The sequence below is a fragment of the Dicentrarchus labrax genome, unplaced genomic scaffold (genome assembly GCF_905237075.1).
Source record: "Dicentrarchus labrax unplaced genomic scaffold, dlabrax2021, whole genome shotgun sequence".
Taxonomy (NCBI): domain Eukaryota; kingdom Metazoa; phylum Chordata; class Actinopteri; family Moronidae; genus Dicentrarchus; species Dicentrarchus labrax.
The window spans coordinates 12,274,862-12,290,786 of record NW_026136706.1 but is presented as its reverse complement, the minus strand read 5'-3'; positions in this window follow the sequence as shown (position 1 = coordinate 12,290,786).

Here is a 15,925-nt window from a genome sequence, read left to right as displayed (position 1 = left end):
CCGAGGTCATCTCTAATACCAACAGTCAAGGTACAGGATACTTTTTTACTAATCTATACAAAGTATGTAACAGATAGATGGAGTCCAGACATCAGGATTGTACAGTAGGGGCTTCATGGTGTGAACAAGTAGGTTGCTATAGCAAAGTGTGAGGAGTGGTGCACAGTGCAAATTTGATGCTTTTTAAAGTCAAATGGCTTACTTTGGCTTACAAAATGAATCCACTAGGGAATCAGTCGGATAATAACAAATACACAGCCTCCTTCAAAGAAAAAGAAAAAAAGAAAAGAAAAATGACTCTCTATATTACAATGAAATTAGAAAGCTGATGAGAACTTTAATATGAGGATGGATAAGTGGCCTATTTGTACAAAAAACATTTTGTAAATCAGAATATCAATCTCTGGTATCTCTCTTCTCGTTGTAACTTATTAAACCACATCTGCTGTTTTAATAGAGCATCATACACATTTTCAGTCCAGTGTGAAATGACAAATATGTCCTACAGTCCATTAATGTTAATTGCGGAGTTCTTGATGTAAATGTCATTTGCATTACTGTAATGCTGACTCTTATATCCAGAGTATACTTTGATAATTCTGCTCCTGGTCTTTGCATGTCATTTCACGAACGTGGTCATGAATCTGTTTTCCTTCAAATATGATGCAGAGTAATCATCCTACCTCTATAAAGTCTCTCTCTGTTTCTCTACTTTTCTCCTCTACTCTGTTTTTGTTAATCCCCTCCTATGCACACAAAGTCACGATCAGACAGTCTCCCATCCACTCAACACCACCCAGGGATGGCACTATGTGATATCTCCCTAGCAGATTAAGGCCTTAGATTGCAGCACCATAAACAAGTACCTGATCAAAGCTCTCTGTCACGGATTATCTCCTTCAGAAACAATGTACGGTAGAATTGACACAGGTAAAGCTGCAAAATGTCAAGGAAGCTTGGTTCTTTATTGGTTTTCAGCTCAATTGTAGTACAAAAGTGTGAAAGACATTGTCTGGTATTTGAAAGAAAGCATCAACAGCCATGCTAGAAAAACGTGTGAGGCTTTGGAAAAAGCTTAGGGGGATGTTGTCTGCTGCTACTGGCGGACTGACAAATTTGAACCGTACAAGCTTTTTTCCGTTCTACTGGCTGAGACACTTGCTGAACTGTCACTCTCTCTGCTGGCTCCGTTCAAAAACATTTCTGAGAGCACAGGTTGCAGAACTTTACCAGCTTCAGTATATGACAGACTATAATTACATACATGTAATGAAATACTGCACTATTGACAAGCCAACCACGGGGGATGGCAAGCCACTTAAAAAAACACACGAGACATCACATCATCACGTCATGGTCAGTATTTGTTTAAAACAGGAAAGTGTCCCTGAGTGGCAAGGCTGAAGAGACTCACACCACGTTGCCTCCACCTCACCTGCTCAGGAAAAACTCCTGACTGGAAACACCATCGGTCTTGTAGTCGGTTTAACTGTAGACGTTATTTGGCCTAAAGTCGCCACCTAGCAGGGTCACATACCCAAGAGGTTGGAGAGTGCAGGTGATTAGCACAAGCAGGTACTGAGATGAAACATGATTCTGTTGTACTGTTGATAAAGTAAAAACAACAGAAATACCGACAGTACAGCATACTTTGCTGTTGAGCCACCCTAAAACACCACGACTTGATGAAAAATAAATTATTTGGGTGGTTATTTTGCCATTGTTGATTATTCATGTATCTTTATCTACAGTTATTAGTGTAATTGTGTTAGTGATGTCTTCAAATTACTTGTTTTGTCAGACAAAATCCAAAGATGATAAAAAAAATAACTGAGAAAAGCAGAAAATCCTCACATTTGAAAAAGTGGAATCGAAAACTGTAGAATGAAGCACTTTAAATAACTGAAAAGATTAATTGATTATCAAATTTGTTGCTGATTGCAGAGGTTCAAATTAGTATGCTGCCAGCTTCTTTCCCATAATATTATTTTGTTTACAAACTTTCTACGAAGTGAAAATCATTGGAAGAGGGTTGCCCTTTCTCCCTAAAATTAAAAATAGCCAATGAGTTCTGCTGTGTCCATCGACAGGAAAATATAAAAGTAAGGAAGGACACCTTCATTTTTTTCTCTTTGTAAGGGGGTGTTTCAGGATCTAATTGATGAATAGCAGCCATAACTGGGAGCTGCGTCCTTCAATTGAACTTTAATTCATATGTGCATCAATCATTTTCCCCCCTTTACAACATAATGGATACTCACAGCTCTGATTACTGTGCATTTTGTCCTTGTGCTGGGAATGTGTGTGTGTGTGTGTGTGTGTGTGTGTGTGTGTGTGTGTGTGTGTGTGTGTGTGTGTGTGTGTGTGTGTGTGTGTGTTTGTATATATATAAAAGAGAGAGAGAGAGAAAGAAACAAAACAGAGATTTTTCATCGGAAATGGTAAACAAGACACAAGGAAATCTCCCTCCCCATGAACTCTTTCTCCCTCTTTGTCTCCCCCTCTGTCTCCATTATGAAGTAAACAGGGCCTCAGCTGTGCTCTTTGCACGCCCCACCACTCAAATATTGAATTTTTTTGTCCTTCATACAGACAAACCAAAGCAATGTGAAAGAGTCTGCAACAGTCTGGGAGAAAAGAAAGAAGGCCTTTATCATTTCCCAGTTTGTACATCCTTGATTCCTCTCCTCACCTCCTCTCCTCGCATCTTAGTCCCTCCCACAAGAGATGCAAGTGGAGGAAGCGAGGTGAGACACAAAGAAGAGAGGAGTCGTGGCAACATGCATTAAACAAAATGAGATGTCCTTGCTTATGAGTCAACAACTGCACTAGCTGCATTATCTGCCCATTGTTTCTTACAGCCTAAAGCTGTATTTTATTATCTCTTTCATGAGCAGAACAGTGTTCATAACAATTATTATATATTCACTTTAAATTCAATTGACAATGTAGCATAATGTGGCAAGAACGTAGTCTATGGATGTCATACATTTTTATATTAATCATGGCCAATAAAGCTGCTCTTTCATTATAAATGTCAGTTTATTGCACAATTATATATAAAAACATTTGTTTTTTTATCGTGTTCGGCACTCTCAGGGAACATATTCCGTCTCCCTTTACAAAATATGACATTTTAACAATGCCTCGTGGAACAACACTGAACTCTAGAAGCACAAGATAAAGTGTGTCATATGTCCATAGTCTTCTTGTCAATTCGGCTTCAATATAATCCATACAGATACACATTGATGATTTTGTCGCCTCAACTCACTACAGTCTCCGTTGTAAGTGGGAGAAGGCTGTGGGAATGAGAGGCGAACAATTTTATTAATTATTATTTCACTAAAATAAGAGCTGGCTGGTGAATTAGATATATGCTGAATTAAATGTATTTGAAGAGTTTTTTTGAAGGTGAAATGTTATTAAGGAATACGGTTAGAACTACGTCTTACGAGGCGCAAGACAAACAGTGAAGGGCAGAAAGTGTGATCATCTTCAGTAACTAATACAATTTTTCAATACATCTGTAGAGTGCCCCCGCCATAAGTCACAGGGTGCCAAAAGACTTCCGCAAAGGATACACCTGTGTCCTCTCTCCTCCAGATGCAAGGAATTGAGACGTCCTTCAAAATCGCACACAGAGATTGATTTCCAGGTCACAGGCAGGAGGGCGGAGGAGAGAGGAGATGAGGAGGCACAAATTAGAGAAATGAGAAAGGCCCAGAGAGAGTTTGAGTTTGTGTTTGTACTAGTATTAATCAAGTTCACACAGTCACATTATTGATAATCACCTCTGATTTGTTGTCAAAAACAAAGTCCTCAAGGAATTTTTGAAAGTTGTGGGAAAGTTGAGTGGGGACGGCCCACTTGACTCAAGTGCTCATGGATCAAACCTGCGACTCTGCTTGTCAAGACGCAGTGGCTTGTTTTAAAATGTGTTGTATTTTCTGCCAATGTGGCATGGATAGGTCTGTTAAAATTCCAGTTCTGACAATTTCCCTTCCTCAAATCACTTGGATTACAAATTACTTTACTAACCACAAAGGAGATTGTGCTCCAAAGTTACCTTTGGCTGTCACGTTTTGGCAAAATGTATGAATCTATAGGAAGACCTGTGTCTAGCCTAAAATTAAAAGTTGTGCTTCTACAGAATTTTGCTTTGTGGGTCACTAATCATACCATTAAGTTTATGTTTTTTCTGTGTTTGTGAAATGGTTTGATGAAGAATACATTGAATTACAACATAAGAACAGTGTATATGCTTGAGTTTGCTTTATGTGGATCTGTTATTTCCTCTTTTATCAACTAGTGTACAACTAGTGTTGTTTTAATTAGAAAGACATAGAAAACAGTGTGACTTAGGCCATAAAGAATGTGTACAGTACTATTGTTAGACCTGAAGTTTTAACCTATAATTTATCTCAGTGAATTTAATAGTCATGTTTCAGTCTTATAGCATAACAAATATTTGCCTAATTCTATTCATATTCAGCATACCGATAATAATTATGACAGAGCAACTAAGTGTTGAGGTGGCGCTGCCCAGGCCTTGTTCTGTGCAGTTAGACCTTTTCATTTTTCTCTTTCATTCTCAGCATTGTTAGCTGTGCTACCAGTTTTTCCAGCAATCAGGATCAGGTGCATGATAATTGGTTTCATTCCCCTGCCTTGTGTAAAACCTTCAAAGGTGAGCCGCAAAACAACCAACCAGTGAAACATCCCTTCCTGTTCCAATAACATCCTCATCAGTGTTGAAACCAGAGAAGGCACATGCACTTCAAATGAGCTCGCCTATCACCCAGTTGCTGGCTAATGAGCTACCTAATTTAATTTATTACCATGCCATACAAGGGTTTGACTAATGAGAGTGACCCTTTGCTGAATACAAAACCTGCATCTGATGGTAGCTGTGGGGGATGGGAGGAGTGAGATGGCTCTCTGTTCTTGAGACACAAAATTAGTTGTTTTTTTTTTTATGGCTGCGTTATATTCATCAAGTCAGTCAGATAGAGAGATGTGGTATAACAATATTAAATTGTGTCACTTCTATATAGATGTACAATATATATTAAATAACATCATATACATTTTTCCATTATCAAAGTACAACACTGCTTAATAGTTATACCCTGTTAGTGACATAACAGGGGATATGTTTGTAAAAGAAAACAATAAATTAATCAAACTCCCGTTACAACCACAAACAAGCCAATTTTCAAAATGTCAATGAGATGAGTAACTTTTAATGTAAACTAAATTTCAGGTTGTAATCCCTACTCAAAAAGTAATCACTTTACTGTAAAATTATAAGTTGTATTATATTATACAATATCGTATTCCGAATAAAAGCAAATATTGGAGGGATATCAGAAAATACATCGAATTTTATAATTTTAATGTTGTATATTCAGTATATAGGCCAAGATCACAAATCACAAAGATCACAAAAACATACATACCGTCCTTGGATCCTTCATTTGCATAAGGAAAACAAAACGAAAAACATTCTTGACTGGGGGGAAAAAAATGGAAGACAATGCAACAATGGAGGGACGGTGACTTCCCTAATACGATAGACAGACATGTAATAGATGTTGTATATACAGAGTGGACAGAAGTAGAATTACAACATCAAGTAAATTAAGTACAAAGACAAGATATTAAAGGAGATATTTTAGTTGATTGACACAAGATGTATGAGCAGTTTTGAGAAAAGCCAAAGCAAACAACTTGCTTAAATAGGAATAACTTCACAATACAATAAAGATAGGGCTGCTGACCCAGATCTCAACCCTTCATAGAAAGTCCCCTGAAAAGAGAGGAACATCCCCGCCTCCCGTTTTTCCCTATCTTTTTCATTTCTTTCACTGTGAGACCAAATATTGAAAGAGAGCCCTTTCTTTATTAAGAGGGTCTCTCTTTTTAGCTGGTCAAACCTGTTGTATAGGTGACAAGAGAAGGGGAACACATTCATCCACAGCCTCATGTGCCCTTTTACATCTCCCTAGTTTCTATCTCTTTCTGCAAGCACAGAGGCCTGTAAAAAGTCCATTAAGGCCTATCTTAATGAAGAGGGACAGGACACAATGGCACCCTCAGAGAGGTGAGTGGTGATCAGAGAGGTAGATGAGGAGTCCAGCTCGTCCACTCATTCCCCAGTGGACAGGACAAGGCTTTGGACTTCAGCCTGTGCCGATACAGCAGCACAGGGTAATGAATGGAAAGGCCGGTGCCATCAACTCACCAATCTCTCATCAGCACTGCTCCCACCGGTGTTTCATTAATATACTCCCCCTTCTCTTCCCATTGCTTTGTCTGAGGTGTCTGTCCAAGCCACAATAGCTATTGTTCACTCTGAAGTAGAGAGTTAGAGCTTTTTGAAGGCGGAAAATAATGAGTAATTATGTGGTTTAACTGACCTCCACTCAAGATGAGGTTTTTCCAAGTTGTTCTAACTGACAGCAAGCCTGTCAAAGAGATAAAAGGCCTGTGCCATCAAACATGTTTAGCTCCATGGTAAAACATCTGTTTATACACTTACTATAGTTGGTGCTTGCTTGTTTAAAAAAGGAATTCAGACACAGGAATTTGCACACAGTTTGCCTAAATTCTCAGCACAAAGCAAAGTGTCTTAAAAAGTCTTAAGTGTAAATATTTTAGTTCTTAAAATTTCAGAATCTTTGTGTCTATCTTTGCTACTAATTTTATAAAGTTGCACTTTTAAATACTGATTTTCCTTCATGTCCTTCATACTCTTTCTTCAATTGCATATGGTCTTAAAAAGCTCTTTAACCTGTAAAAAAAAAAACTGCAGAAGCCCTGACAAAGAGTGAAAGTTGCCATCAATGGGAAACAGCTGGGCACTGTGACAAATTAGCAGCAAGCTAATGCCACTAACAGTGTAGTTGTTAAGTTCAGTCACTTACGCTGTCATTAGCTTGTGTCTGATTAAAGCCGAATTGTTTCAAAAGGAATTTGATTGGATCACTTAAAAGGTTTGTAGAGGGCTGTTTGCATTGTTTGATTAGAAGTTGAAGGAGCGAGATATGAATTAGACATCTTAGACCTGATAGTGAAGCACACAGCAACCTATGATATTGTTCTGCAAGACAGTCTGACCCATGAGCTAATGGTCATGGTTTTATATGATGGAATGGATAGCTTAGTCTCTCCCCAAATCAACGGTAAAGATAATCTTGTAGCACAGTTGTATCTCTACATAGCTGCTCTCTAAAGGCTTGCAGTTCACCTCTAGCAGATCACTCCAGCACCAGCTTCTAATCAATCACAAAAATAACTTCACATAGCACATTATTATATTTGGAGAGCATCTGCACCATATTTAGAATTACAGTCCAATGTTTTATCCGACCTCCCTTCCCCTTAAAGCACACCCCAGCGCATTGTGGGCCATGAATGGCCTTCTGATAAGAAATGTTGACAGATTGGACATCCTGCCCCCCCTTGGCACCAAGCCTAGGAGGAGAGCCACCTCCCTTCCAAGACCCTGTGCCAGGATTGTAAGCCTGCTCAGAGAGAAGAGAAGTTATTTAGTGGAGGGGGATGTTCCCATTAGGGTGATGAATGGCCTAATTACTGGAAGTAAACAGTCCCTGGGAGATGAAAGACGAACCGGGGTCTACCAAGAGGGATGAGTCGCTGTATTACAGGCTCCATCCAGCCTGGATTAGGGAGGGATGCACAGCTTGATTATGTGTGTTTGTGTCTGCGTCTGTGTGTGCACATATTTCTTTGAGTTTCTTAATCCTTTTCATGTATCGTCGTGTTGGTTATTTTAGGTGACGACATCCTAGCATGCGTTTCATTCTTCCACCAAGTTCAGTCACTTAAGTTTACATACTGACCACTATGTGAATGTTCAACATCAACTCAAAGACAAAGCAGGTGATACCTATGAATGACTGCAAACTAACTTTTATGGGGGCCTTGTATTTCACACTTTCAATGATGTTTCAGGTCATCATATGGTATGGTTTTGCAGATGGAAAAGATCATTGTGTTGCTTCAGCACATTATCTTGAATCTTTAATTTCAAAGTACATTTTTATTAAAATGCAAAATTACATACTTGATGAAGTTTTGTGTCTGGTAGTCTTACTGGTTGCGATTCTAAAACACAGAAATGTATCAAGCTTTCTGAGCCGCAGAATCCTTCAGAGGATCTTAGGAGCTTTTTTTTTTTTTAAGAGGATCTTAGGAGCTTTTTTGTATGTAGAAAACAGAGTCTGTGGTTTTCATGTCTAAGAGATTTTTATGTTTATGTTGTATGACACAAATTTTACCAATTAATTCTGAAACTTATGAAGTTAGCTGCCGACTTACATTAATGTAATGCATGGTTCCAGCATTGTACAACATGCTGATTCAAGGAAATCTTGATATTATACAAAACTGATCTTATTTTTGTTAATCTTAATTTATCCTGCATTAACACAATGCAAAATTAATTAGGGCAGCAAGAACTAGGGTTGGGTAATTGGACGACTATGACTGCTATCTGCAAATGGCCATAGTCCATCACCGGCTGTTCTGGCTGTTTTTTTTGGGCAACTTTTGTCATTTTATTTTGCTTATTCAATGGTCTGAGAACTGGTTCTCAGCAGCACAGAACACACACTGAACCAAAGAGGGAGTGGGAGGAAAAACAGTATTTTTTACATCTAACTGCAGTGGATTAAGGGTTTATTTTGACTAGTTTGACAACAGGGAATACAGTAACAAGGTGATTCACACTCAAGGGAAGATGAGGACACAGCAGAACAGGCATAAGGCGGTAGAGGAGCGACAGAGGTTGGGCATCAGAGAGGCAGTGACACAGCTTAAAGCCAGAATATTTTCACATCTAACTTTGGCGTACGGCACTTACATGTGCGAATACATCGGCAATCGCTGATTGTTGAACTGATGGTGGGCAGTTGGAAAATTTTAACACATTGCCCAACCCTAGCAAGAACATATGGTGGACAGACCCATTGCTGTAGTGTACATGTATTGAGCGTGTTTACAAGCTTATTGTCCATAGGTCATAGCTGACTTGGACAGGAATAGGGAGGCCAAGCAGTTTAGATGCATTGGAGCTAGCCCATTTACTGACCAATAGCGGGGCAAGGAGACTGCATGCTGCACCTCAGAAATCCTGTCTTCATGTTAAAGTTGCAAGCCGTGCACTTGCTAGCTAACAAGAGGCATCAAATTGTTAGTAGATCTTGTAGACACTCACCATTTCACCCTGTTTCCAGAATTTCAGCTAGTTGTACTACAAAAAAAATGTTCTCATCAGATTTTGGGTAAGCCAGCCATCAAATACATTTTCCAAAATGTAAGAATGTTCCTGTGTGTGTGTAGGTGAGTGAGCGACTGCATTTCAGGCCAAAAGTAGAAATGGCACCATAAAAGTTAAGAACCCAAGAATATGAATTTGACCAAAGATCATTAGATTAGATTTAGGAATACTCAGCACGCTCCACACCCATGATCATATTTTTTTGGACAAATACAAATTACAATTCTATCCTGAAAAATATTCCAGTGACCATAAAGACACCTACATGCAGGCCATCAAATAAACCACCATTAACTCAGTCAATGTCCCTTGTACACTGCTGCCTCCCTGTCTCTTGTCCAGACTGAGCTATTCAGCATTTTTTATGATCGATTACACACTTAGTCAGGGGGAACCACTGGGCCTATGGGGACCAGCAAACACACAGAGACACACACTTGCACTACTTTTCTGCAGCACATGTTTAAAAGCCTCCTTTAACCTTGATCATGAACGATGAAGAACATGACACCTAATAAGTGTTTTTCATTGTTCACTGTCCCTGTTAATACATAAATCACCGCCAGCTTGTACAGTAAAGGGTACGGTGGACAGTACAGAGCAATGTGCTATGTCTCTGTGTGAGGGGGCAGTGACGAGACACACAGGCTACTACACACCAGCTGGTATCAACGTACTACAACAATCAATTACCCAAGGCGGAAAAGATAAAACAACATGAACATGAAAATGACATCAGGCAATTCATATTCGTGTTTGTGCATCAACATCCTTGGGTTAAAACGGCAGAAAGGTCAAAAGGTGACGGGAGTGTAGAGCCATGGAAGGGAGAGGTGGAGCTAATCTTTGACACTGGCTGCGTCTCAGCCTCCCGAATCCATTGTTGCCATTCTTGGAAGGGAGGGACGGGGAGAAGGGATGCCAGCTGCCATGAGAGGCAGTGCCAGGGCAGACGGGAAATCAGCAGGTGGCATTCTGGGATAGTGCCGGTAAAGTACAAACACAGTGCGGTGGGCAAGACTTGATATCCCCTCCCCCTCCTCCCACTTCAGCCCAGCTCCCTCACCTTCCCAGTCTCACCCACCTCCTCACAGTATGGACTGTTTCATCCCGTAGGAGGGTCTACATCTTTTTTCGCCCATCCTCATTTATCTGTCTTTTTATCCAGCTATCTCCTTTATCACCCACAACAGATAAAGGAATTTCCGTTACAATTTTAATGGCAGTTTCTGTTCCTGTATGCTTGAAGCACATACACAGCGGTGACGTTTAGGTCCTGATAGTTGGAGAAAATCATCCGAGACTAAAATAGTGACAGCAAGGCAGGGAGGGTGAGATAGTTCCAGTGAGCCTTTTCCTCATTACATATTCCTCATGACAGAGTTCCCTTTGGGTGGGAAATTAGTTCTACACTCTGAAACAAAAGTGTTCAGGCGACACACGCCTGAGGGGACAGTTCACATGAGTATACAACACAATGCTCACAGAGACACCACACGCTCCATGTGCACTGTCGGATTGGCTTGGCTGCACCCTCTGTTACAGACTTTATCCGTTTCCTTGTTCTCTCCTTCTTTCAGTGTGAAGAAGAGGCTCTCCTTCCTCATCTTCTCCTACTGAGAAATCTGTTTATTTCAACAAGCCCCTGACCCCCCTTCTTCACTCGAGCTCTGGAGTGTGGATCACAGGAGATGAAAAGGCTTAGGCAAGTAAAGCTCTCTTCTTCCCCTCACCGCACATTTCTGGTAGTTATTCATTCATGACAAAACCCATTCACGCTCTGACAGGCTATGTCCCCACTGATGTATGGTGTCGTCTCCCGCCACGATCCCCGCAATGTGCACCGGAGTCCCGACTGCTATGCACCCACACCCCCACCCCACAACCCCCTCCCGATTCTGTCCTGAATAGCGGTTTAGCTCAGGCAGGATGTGACGTTGGGTTTGAGGGTTTATTCATATATACGACAGCTTTGATACATGACAGATAAAATACGCTGATGGGGGTGAGCGCCAAGAAATCTGTTTAAGATCACACGTCTAAGAGCGATGTCCCCGCCGTGTGAATATGAATGAAGAAGAGAAATTAATGTGCTCTCTCTCTCTCTCTCTCTCTCTCTCTCTCTCTCTCTCTCTCTCTCTCTCTCTCTCTCTCTGTGTTATTTATTCACATTTCATTCAGTGAGCACACAACCCCCGCGGTTTCTCTGTCAGACCTGGCAAATGCGGAGTGAGGGAGGCTACAGATGAATATGATTGCCCTCTCTGTCTTCCCTGATGCCTGGGTGCAAGGAAATCAGAGCTGTTTGTAATGCTGTTTGGGATGGTAAGGGTCAACTTGTAAATCAACCTGTTTTTTTGCCCTTAGAATTCATTAGCATATGACGCAGAGAAACATGAGTCTGTTCCCTCCAGAGAATAGGCTGCTCCCTGCATTAACAAGGTAGTACATAAATCTTCACATGCCGTTACCAACATATATGTTGGTAACAGCGTGTGAAGATTGTTGTAGCACTTTTGTATCATAGAGAAGAGTTAAATTCCCTGCAAATCTAACATGTAAGTGGATGTAACAGACAATTTATTGAGAGTTTACCCCATTTGCAACAGTCAACTTTCTAGAATTTAGCACAAATGTCGCACTGTTGGCACTCGCTGGCCCTCATCTGTGGCTTTTCTGGCTGACTGAGCATGTTGAATAAGCGGTGGAGGCCATTGGTAGGAGGAATCACTCGGATTGGCGGTTCAGCTTAAGTGAATCAGTGCACCAGAAGAGAAACGGAAGTGAGCAAAGCAGAAAACAACTTTGTCAAGAGGGAACATGCAAAAGTATTGTTTAATTTTTCAACTTAATCTCAACTGATCATTAAAATTGACATATTTTCACGAATATTTTTTTTCGAGCAGCTGTTTTATGAAATTGTCTGAGCGAGAGTGGACAAACCTACATTCACTACCACCACCTGCTGATATGGAGAGTTATTACCTTAATATCTTGGCCGTTCGCTGTAGTCTGTGTCACTAGAACACACACTACTGTTTTTGGCCAAGATACAGGCAATGTGAGGCTATACAACAGTTGTCTTTGGTGTTTCAGGGCCTTTAAGATAAAAGTGACACCTTCACTCAGTTGTCATTCAGTCATTCTCAGTCATTTTTTCTTGATTTAACTGTAACTGAGCCCAGTTCACCAAAGAGACAAAAAGGATGGATGGATGTAAATACATCCCCACATCTTCCAAATTCTTATTTTCCATTGCACTACAGTCCCCATCTTTCTGTTTCTAGTTTTATGTCCACCATATAGTAGCAGAAAGTAATTAAGTACATTTACACCAATACTATACTTGCTGCACTAATCAGCCAGTCACTTGGCTGGTTCTGGCCACACTTCTCAGCAATAGTTTCACTGCATAGACTTCATATAAAGATGGAGGACCCGTCTCCACTGTACAACATGAAGCCAAAATATCCTTTAACTCTGCCTGTTAGACATGGTGCTATGGAGATTATTTTATTCATTTAACTAGCCAAATCTTTTGTAATATCCAATCACTTTGGCAATCCCAGTGACAAGCCTTGTGTAGAAACATGATTTGGAAAGAGTCCGCACATGTGAGTCTATTCTAAGCATTGCGTCTCAGATCAAGAATTGGCTGGTTACCCCACTTTTTCACACTCCCACTAACTCTATTGTGAAGCCTCTGATGACTTCTGTTACAATACCCCATTGGTTTGGTTGAAAGATTACAGATAATTTGGTTTATATTTCAATGTATTATCAACTAACATATCTATAAACTGGTATGCTGGCATTCCAGTTTACAGTCAGCAGCCAAGAAAACATGAAAACTATTTAAAAAGTGAGTATTACAAACCATTACAATCATCAACAAGTACCTTATCAACGCCTTGGTCCAATATACGTGTGAAAATATCCCAGTTGCCAAAATATTTATTAATAGAAATCTCAACCGGAGACACAAAATCATTGGAATAAGTCTACAACGGTGACACGTGGATATTATCAACAAAAATGAATGAATTAATTAATAAAAAGTACCTCAAAGCGAATCATTTAAATCCATGATTAAATGCTTTCTTAACTTGTTTGCATATATTGTGTCTTATTTTATCTATTATAAATCCTACATAGTGAAGCATTCACATTACAAATTTTACTCTAACAATATGTGTACTGTCTAATAGTCTAGACTTGCACAGTAAAATGCAGTAAGGAAGTTAGTTTGTCAGGCAACTGTTGGCGATTCTTTAAAAATGCAATCATGCTCTCCCTTCAAGCTAGAAACTATTGGTTTAAACTTATTCATTCATGCCTGTTAGATATGTCTCTCATCTTGAGTCACTTTCAACCTGGCACTTGAAAAAAAAAAACACGGCTCTTCATTCATATTAGTGCCAGCAAGGCAATTGCTCACTGAACCCTCACAAAACAGTTTGGCTAAGAGGATTTGGCTAATATCTCATTAGCTTAAAGGCAACAGCTCATTCTGCCCTCGCTTTTATTTGGACAGCATAGCTCTGGATTAACACTCTCTAAATAACAAATGCCACCAAGCCAATTTATTTGGCTTTGTTCACTTTAATTCAATTTCCATTACCCCCTTAAAACTTCCTAAGATTGTTTTTTGTTAGAACTGTGAAAACCTGTCAGGTTTAGGATAAGGCTAGTGGTTGACAGCAGTTTTGAGAAACAATCAACAGGCAAAGTGGAGGAGACAAGAGAGGCCAGCATCCCAGTATCACAACAGTACCAGCTCCTACAGTAATGTGTTACATGCCACGCTGAGACACAAGCTAACAAACGCTGTCATACTGTTTGTTAAGCCCGACCAAAGAAGGGAACACCATGCTTGTGTATGTTTCTTTAAATCATCACAACATGACATAACAAAAAGAGGAGGGGAAGCTCATGCACTGTATTCATGAAAGCCTTTTCTGTTCACAGACATTTCTTGTCTGCTGATTTGTGTGGGGAGTTACTGTCTGCTCTGCTTTGCTCTGCTGACTTTTCAGCTTCTCAGCTCAAGCTGCTGTCTTCCTCGTTCCCCAAGATACATTTCTCCGTCTTTAACCGTGATAGCTTTGCACTAATGAAGCTTCTATGGAACATATAAGGACACAAACGTGATATGTCATCTTTTTTGATGCACTCTTTGAGCTACCCACCTACTGTGTGTATTGTCCTGTAAATGTGCACACATTGTGTCTGTCACACAGTACATTGAAGGTTCATTCTTTTGTAGATGATCTTTAGATAGTCCTAGGTTTGATACCACAAGAAATACTTTATCTGATACTTGACAGCGGAAACGTGAGAAAGGTACGGTATCTGTCCACATGTAGTCCTGACAAATGAGTTTTCCAGTATGTCAGATTGTTTGAATGAATGTTCTCTGCTTTGTGATGCCCCAGATTATGTCATCATCTCCTGCGTGCACACATGCTGTACATTTATGTTTGTGTGAGGAGTTACCTCTTCCTAGGACTTTCTCTAACATGGACCTGAATGTCACTTTGGAGCTGAGCATCCAACATGATTCTCTGTCTGTATCACTGTGCCAGACAGGCAAAGTGGGCCAGCACCAACATTTCAGAGCATTTCAGCATGCAGTACCTACACCCTGGGGCAGCTGCAAGAGCTCACGCCAGCACATTGTCATCCCCCTTAGCCTTTTTCTAGTCAGAGACATTTGCTACCTTGCCACTTTTTCCCTCTCGCTGCTTTTTGCTTGTGTCTGACACATCCTTGTTGTTCATCTCTTATACATACCATCATGCCCCAGCTGCTGCATCTCATCCCAGCCAGTCAGGCCAATTAAATTGGTGTTTACCAGCAGCAGAGATTGTGTCCCAGTCTCAAGCAGGGCCACCCAAACACTCCATCGACATGAATAAAATATGGTTGTGACATTACATGCAGCACTCCTGGGTCCCCTCGAGCCAATAACGTTCAAGTAGGAGGTGGGGTTGTTGGGGTGGTAATGGGAGCAGGTGGGCGTTCAGTGAGGTAACTTCCTGTAAGGTAACACCACAAGAGTGTTGACTCAGCCTGCTGAAGTCATATACTGAAATAGTGAGACGCATCCTTTATGAAATCTCTACCACTCCATTTCAACTTGGCACACAACACGGCACATGCCGTTCATGCTGACTTGAATTACCGGCTTGTGCGGCAGGTAAGCAAAGAAACATGTACCAGTGCCGTTGTGATAGTATAGACTGAAGAACATATTTCATATGGCTTTTGTAACTTAGGCGGTGTGACAAGATGAAATTGAAGTTAACAACAGCATCTCCACTACCGGCTGCAGCATATCAGCAGCTGATAGAGATTTAACATCATACCCTTTACGTTTGTCCTCACAAGCAGCTCAATGGCCAAATGTAGCACAGTCATAGAAACGCTGCTGAGCTGGCCAATCTGGACTACAAAAGGTTAGCAGCACAGCAACTCCGATTGCATTTTTCTTAAAGTAGACATGGGCAAACTTAAACTTAATGTACTTTTGTGTACTTTCAACCACCTGTGTATTTTATATTATACAAAAATCAGGTGGATCCTCTTAACACTGCCTATTCTTTCAACATAACTTCT